Raw genomic sequence first — 7,256 nt, forward strand, 5'->3', positions numbered from 1 at the left:
TAACGACGTCTCAACACCCCGTAACGACGTCTCAATACCCCGTAAGCAAAAAACAGGTTTAGTCAAGAAGACTCGAGGCTGTAAACGCTGCCAAATGTGAAGGGTCTGAATACTAATGTAAATGTAATCCTTTTTTTTTTTTTTTTATGCATTTGCAAACATTTCTAAAAACCAGTTTGTGCTCTGTCATTATGGGGTATTGTGTGTAGATTGAGGGGGAGGGGGACAATTTAATCCATTTTAGAATAGGGCTGTAACGTAACAAAATGTGTCAAAAGTCAAGAGGTCTGAACAGTTTCTGAATCCACTGTACCTACCTCTGAGGTCCACGTGGGTGAGTCCCTGTGTTCTATAGGAGCTCTCCGTCCCCAGGACCTCAATCTGAATCCACTGTACCTACCTCTGAGGACCATGTGGGTGAGTCCCTGTGTTCTATAGGAGCTCTCCGTCCCCAGGACCTCAATCTGAATCCACTGTACCTACCACTGAGGACCACGTGGGTGAGTCCCTGTGTTCTATAGGAGCTCTCCGTCCCCAGGACCTCAATCTGAATCCACTGTACCTACCACTGAGGACCACGTGGGTGAGTCCCTGTGTTCTATACGACTCCGTCCCCAGGACCTCAATCTGAATCCACTGTACCTACCACTGAGGTCCACGTGGGTGAGTCCCTGTGTTCTATACGAGCTCTCCGTCCCCAGGACCTCAATCTGAATCCACTGTACCTACCACTGAGGTCCACGTGGGTGAGTCCCTGTGTTCTATACGAGCGCTCCGTCCCCAGGACCTCAATCTGAATCCACTGTACCTACCACTGAGGTCCACGTGGGTGAGTCCCTGTGTTCTATACGAGCGCTCCGTCCCGAGGACCTCAATCTGAATCCACTGTACCTACCACTGAGGTCCACGTGGGTGAGTCCCTGTGTTCTATATGAGCTCTCCGTCCCCAGGACCTCAATCTGAATCCACTGTACCTACCACTGAAGTCCACGTGGGTGAGTCCCTGTGTTCTATATGAGCTCTCCGTCCCCAGGACCTCAATCTGAATCCACTGTACCTACCACTGAGTTCCACGTGGGTGAGTCCCTGTGTTCTATATGAGCTCTCCGTCCCCAGGACCTCAATCTGAATCCACTGTACCTACCACTGAGGTCCACGTGGGTGAGTCCCTGTGTTCTATACGACGCCGTCCCCAGGACCTCAATCTGAATCCACTGTACCTACCACTGAGGTCCACGTGGGTGAGTCCCTGTGTTCTATAGGAGCTCTCCGTCCCCAGGACCTCAATCTGAATCCACTGTACCTACCACTGAGGTCCACGTGGGTGAGTCCCTGTGTTCTATACGAGCTCTCCGTCCCCAGGACCTCAATCTGAATCCACTGTACCTACCACTGAGGTCCACGTGGGTGAGTCCCTGTGTTCTATAGGAGCTCTCCGTCCCCAGGACCTCAATCTGAATCCACTGTACCTACCACTGAGGTCCACGTGGGTGAGTCCCTGTGTTCTATACGACGCCGTCCCCAGGACCTCAATCTGAATCCACTGTACCTACCTCTGAGGTCCACGTGGGTGAGTCCCTGTGTTCTATATGAGCTCTCCGTCCCCAGGACCTCAATCTGAATCCACTGTACCTACCACTGAGGACCACGTGGGTGAGTCCCTGTGTTCTATAGGAGCTCTCCGTCCCCAGGACCTCAATCTGAATCCACTGTACCTACCACTGAGGTCCACGTGGGTGAGTCCCTGTGTTCTATACAACTCTGTCCCCAGGACCTCAATCTGAATCCACTGTACCTACCACTGAGGACCACGTGGGTGAGTCCCTGTGTTCTATAGGAGCTCTCCGTCCCCAGGACCTCAATCTGAATCCACTGTACCTACCACTGAGGTCCACGTGGGTGAGTCCCTGTGTTCTATACGACGCCGTCCCCAGGACCTCAATCTGAATCCACTGTACCTACCACTGAGGACCACGTGGGTGAGTCCCTGTGTTCTATAGGAGCTCTCCGTCCCCAGGACCTCAATCTGAATCCAATGTACCTACCTCTGAGGACCATGTGGGTGAGTCCCTGTGTTCTATAGGAGCTCTCCGTCCCCAGGACCTCAATCTGAATCCACTGTACCTACCTCTGAGGTCCACGTGGGCGAGTCCCTGTGTTCTATAGGAGCTCTCCGTCCCCAGGACCTCAATCTGAATCCACTGTACCTACCACTGAGGACCATGTGGGTGAGTCCCTGTGTTCTATACGACTCCGTCCCCAGGACCTCAATCTGAATCCACTGTACCTACCTCTGAGGACCACGTGGGTGAGTCCCTGTGTTCTATAGGAGCTCTCCGTCCCCAGGACCTCAATCTGAATCCACTGTACCTACCTCTGAGGTCCACGTGGGTGAGTCCCTGTGTTCTATAGGAGCTCTCCGTCCCCAGGACCTCAATCTGAATCCACTGTACCTACCACTGAGGTCCACGTGGGTGAGTCCCTGTGTTCTATAGGAGCTCTCCGTCCCCAGGACCTCAATCTGAATCCACTGTACCTACCTCTGAGGACCATGTGGGTGAGTCCCTGTGTTCTATAGGAGCTCTCCGTCCCCAGGACCTCAATCTGAATCCACTGTACCTACCACTGAGTTCCACGTGGGTGAGTCCCTGTGTTCTATACGAACGCTCCGTCCCCAGGACCTCAATCTGAATCCACTGTACCTACCTCTGAGGTCCACGTGGGTGAGTCCCTGTGTCCTATACGAGCGCTCCGTCCCGAGGACCTCGATGCTGTCTCCGCTGCTCACGCTGCCCGGTCTCGTCTCCGCGGTTACTTCTTCCCCCTCGGGATCAAGTGTCGGCCCCGCCCCTCCACTTCCTGTCTCCAGTTTGATTGACACGTCCTCCACGCAGGAGAAGAACGACTCCAGGCTCGGCGGTCCCGCCCCCGCCCACTCCACAGGATGTGACATCACGCCACTTCCTCCCTCTAGCCCCGCCCCCTCCTCCTCCTCCTCCAGGTCCTCCTCCTCCTGGTCCCAGAGCTGGAACAGGAACTGCGTGTGTGAAAGCGTCCTCGAGAGCCCGCGTGTGATGCGACGGTTGTGTAGAACACTCTGGTCTCCACGGAGACGGCATTCTGCGTTGCCCAGCTGTTCTAGCGTCAGAGACAGGAAGTAGCAGTCGCTCAGCTCCTCCAACGGCTTCAGACGGCGGTCGAACCGCCTCGCTGACCAGCCCCCGCCCCCTAGCGACGCCCCGGAAACCAGCTGAGGGGTGTATGAGGGGGAGGGGGGATCAGGAGTCAGGGGGAGGGTCTCTGGGTATAGGGAGGGGTCGTAGGGTAGAAAGCCAGGGTCTTTTAACTTCCTGTTGGGATAGGAAGTGACCTGGTGGAGGAGGGATCTGTGGTCCAGGATGGATAGATCCACGCTAGCAAGCTCGTTGGCTGTCGTCTGCAGCTCCGCCTCCTCCCTGATCTCCGCACTCTCATTGGATATCCTTTGAAGCCCTGCTTGAAGGATGGATCGTGTGTACCTGTCAACAGAGAGAAGGATTTAAAACCGCTCACACAAACAAACTCTGTGTCAGTGCGTGAACGTGTGTGTGTCTGTGTCTGTGTCTGTGTCTGTGTCTGTGTCTGTGTCTGTGTGTGTGTGTGTGTGTGTGTGTGTGTGTGTTCATGTTCGTCTCTGTCCTCTTACTCCAGGTCCCGTAGCTTCCTCTGCAGCTCGCGGGCGAAGGCCCGTCGGTTTCCGGTCTTCAGACACTCGGAGGCGCGGGAGAAGAGGAGCGACAGCTCCTGGAACTGCAGCATGACCTTCCTCTCGTTGGCAGAGACGTAGGCCATGCAGAACGGCCGGACGAAGCCTCGGGCCTCCAGGTCATACAGCGTCAGGTAGTGGACGTAGGTAAACACCCCCTCCTTAGAGTCGCCCAGCACCACCCTGGAGTCCTGGAGGAAGGAGAATAACCACCTCCTCAGAGACTAGTCTAACACCCCCTCCTTAGAGTCCCCCAGCACCACCCTGGAGTCCTGGAGGAAGGACCCAACCACCTCCTCAGAGACTAGTCTAACACCCCCTCCTTAGAGTCCCCCAGCACCACCCTGGAGTCCTGGAGGAAGGAGAACAACCACCTCCTCAGAGACTAGTCTAACACCCCCTCCTTAGAGTCCCCCAGCACCACCCTGGAGTCCTGGAGGAAGGACCCAACCACCTCCTCAGAGACTAGTCTAACACCCCCTCCTTAGAGTCCCCCAGCACCACCCTGGAGTCCTGGAGGAAGGAGAACAACCACCTCCTCAGAGACTAGTCTAACACCCCCTCCTTAGAGTCCCCCAGCACCACCCTGGAGTCCTGGAGGAAGGACCCAACCACCTCCTCAGAGACTAGTCTAACACCCCCTCCTTAGAGTCCCCCAGCACCACCCTGGAGTCCTGGAGGAAGGAGAACAACCACCTCCTCAGAGACTAGTCTAACACCCCCTCCTTAGAGTCCCCCAGCACCACCCTGGAGTCCTGGAGGAAGGACCCAACCACCTCCTCAGAGACTAGTCTAACACCCCCTCCTTAGAGTCCCCCAGCACCACCCTGGAGTCCTGGAGGAAGGACCCAACCACCTCCTCAGAGACTAGTCTAACACCCCCTCCTTAGAGTCCCCCAGCACCACCCTGGAGTCCTGGAGGAAGGACCCAACCACCTCCTCAGAGACTAGTCTAACACCCCCTCCTTAGAGTCCCCCAGCACCACCCTGGAGTCCTGGAGGAAGGAGAACAACCACCTCCTCAGAGACTAGTCTAACACCCCCTCCTTAGAGTCCCCCAGCACCACCCTGGAGTCCTGGAGGAAGGACCCAACCACCTCCTCAGAGACTAGTCTAACACCCCCTCCTTAGAGTCCCCCAGCACCACCCTGGAGTCCTGGAGGAAGGACCCAACCACCTCCTCAGAGACTAGTCTAACACCCCCTCCTTAGAGTCCCCCAGCACCACCCTGGAGTCCTGGAGGAAGGAGCCCAACCACCTCCTCAGAGACTAGTCTAACACCCCCTCCTTAGAGTCCCCCAGCACCACCCTGGAGTCCTGGAGGAAGGACCCAACCACCTCCTCAGAGACTAGTCTAACACCCCCTCCTTAGAGTCCCCCAGCACCACCCTGGAGTCCTGGAGGAAGGAGAACAACCACCTCCTCAGAGACTAGTCTAACACCCCCTCCTTAGAGTCCCCCAGCACCACCCTGGAGTCCTGGAGGAAGGACCCAACCACCTCCTCAGAGACTAGTCTAACACCCCCTCCTTAGAGTCCCCCAGCACCACCCTGGAGTCCTGGAGGAAGGAGAACAACCACCTCCTCAGAGACTAGTCTAACACCCCCTCCTTAGAGTCCCCCAGCACCACCCTGGAGTCCTGGAGGAAGGAGCCCAACCACCTCCTCAGAGACTAGTCTAACACCCCCTCCTTAGAGTCCCCCAGCACCACCCTGGAGTCCTGGAGGAAGGAGCCCAACCACCTCCTCAGAGACTAGTCTAACACCCCCTCCTTAGAGTCCCCCAGCACCACCCTGGAGTCCTGGAGGAAGGAGAACAACCACCTCCTCAGAGACTAGTCTAACACCCCCTCCTTAGAGTCCCCCAGCACCACCCTGGAGTCCTGGAGGAAGGACCCAACCACCTCCTCAGAGACTAGTCTAACACCCCCTCCTTAGAGTCCCCCAGCACCACCCTGGAGTCCTGGAGGAAGGACCCAACCACCTCCTCAGAGACTAGTCTAACACCCCCTCCTTAGAGTCCCCCAGCACCACCCTGGAGTCCTGGAGGAAGGACCCAACCACCTCCTCAGAGACTAGTCTAACACCCCCTCCTTAGAGTCCCCCAGCACCACCCTGGAGTCCTGGAGGAAGGAGAACAACCACCTCCTCAGAGACTAGTCTAACACCCCCTCCTTAGAGTCCCCCAGCACCACCCTGGAGTCCTGGAGGAAGGAGAACAACCACCTCCTCAGAGACTAGTCTAACACCCCCTCCTTAGAGTCCCCCAGCACCACCCTGGAGTCCTGGAGGAAGGAGAACAACCACCTCCTCAGAGACTAGTCTAACACCCCCTCCTTAGAGTCCCCCAGCACCACCCTGGAGTCCTGGAGGAAGGACCCAACCACCTCCTCAGAGACTAGTCTAACACCCCCTCCTTAGAGTCCCCCAGCACCACCCTGGAGTCCTGGAGGAAGGAGAACAACCACCTCCTCAGAGACTAGTCTAACACCCCCTCCTTAGAGTCCCCCAGCACCACCCTGGAGTCCTGGAGGAAGGAGCCCAACCACCTCCTCAGAGACTAGTCTAACACCCCCTCCTTAGAGTCCCCCAGCACCACCCTGGAGTCCTGGAGGAAGGAGAACAACCACCTCCTCAGAGACTAGTCTAACACCCCCTCCTTAGAGTCCCCCAGCACCACCCTGGAGTCCTGGAGGAAGGAGAACAACCACCTCCTCAGAGACTAGTCTAACACCCCCTCCTTAGAGTCCCCCAGCACCACCCTGGAGTCCTGGAGGAAGGAGAACAACCACCTCCTCAGAGACTAGTCTAACACCCCCTCCTTAGAGTCCCCCAGCACCACCCTGGAGTCCTGGAGGAAGGACCCAACCACCTCCTCAGAGACTAGTCTAACACCCCCTCCTTAGAGTCCCCCAGCACCACCCTGGAGTCCTGGAGGAAGGACCCAACCACCTCCTCAGAGACTAGTCTAACACCCCCTCCTTAGAGTCCCCCAGCACCACCCTGGAGTCCTGGAGGAAGGAGAACAACCACCTCCTCAGAGACTAGTCTAACACCCCCTCCTTAGAGTCCCCCAGCACCACCCTGGAGTCCTGGAGGAAGGAGAACAACCACCTCCTCAGAGACTAGTCTAACACCCCCTCCTTAGAGTCCCCCAGCACCACCCTGGAGTCCTGGAGGAAGGAGAACAACCACCTCCTCAGAGACTAGTCTAACACCCCCTCCTTAGAGTCCCCCAGCACCACCCTGGAGTCCTGGAGGAAGGAGAACAACCACCTCCTCAGAGACTAGTCTAACACCCCCTCCTTAGAGTCCCCCAGCACCACCCTGGAGTCCTGGAGGAAGGACCCAACCACCTCCTCAGAGACTAGTCTAACACCCCCTCCTTAGAGTCCCCCAGCACCACCCTGGAGTCCTGGAGGAAGGAGAACAACCACCTCCTCAGAGACTAGTCTAACACCCCCTCCTTAGAGTCCCCCAGCACCACCCTGGAGTCCTGGAGGAAGGAGAAC

General features: G+C 57.0%; 1 pseudogene; it reads right to left on the reverse strand.

The window, feature by feature from the left end:
• Positions 1-1,091: 1,091 nt before the first annotated feature.
• On the reverse strand, positions 1,092-4,034 carry LOC129850726 (guanine nucleotide exchange protein smcr8a-like; annotated as a pseudogene).
• Between the last annotated feature and the right edge of the window lie 3,222 nt (positions 4,035-7,256).

The sequence above is a fragment of the Salvelinus fontinalis genome, unplaced genomic scaffold (assembly GCF_029448725.1).
Source record: "Salvelinus fontinalis isolate EN_2023a unplaced genomic scaffold, ASM2944872v1 scaffold_2230, whole genome shotgun sequence".
Taxonomy (NCBI): domain Eukaryota; kingdom Metazoa; phylum Chordata; class Actinopteri; order Salmoniformes; family Salmonidae; genus Salvelinus; species Salvelinus fontinalis.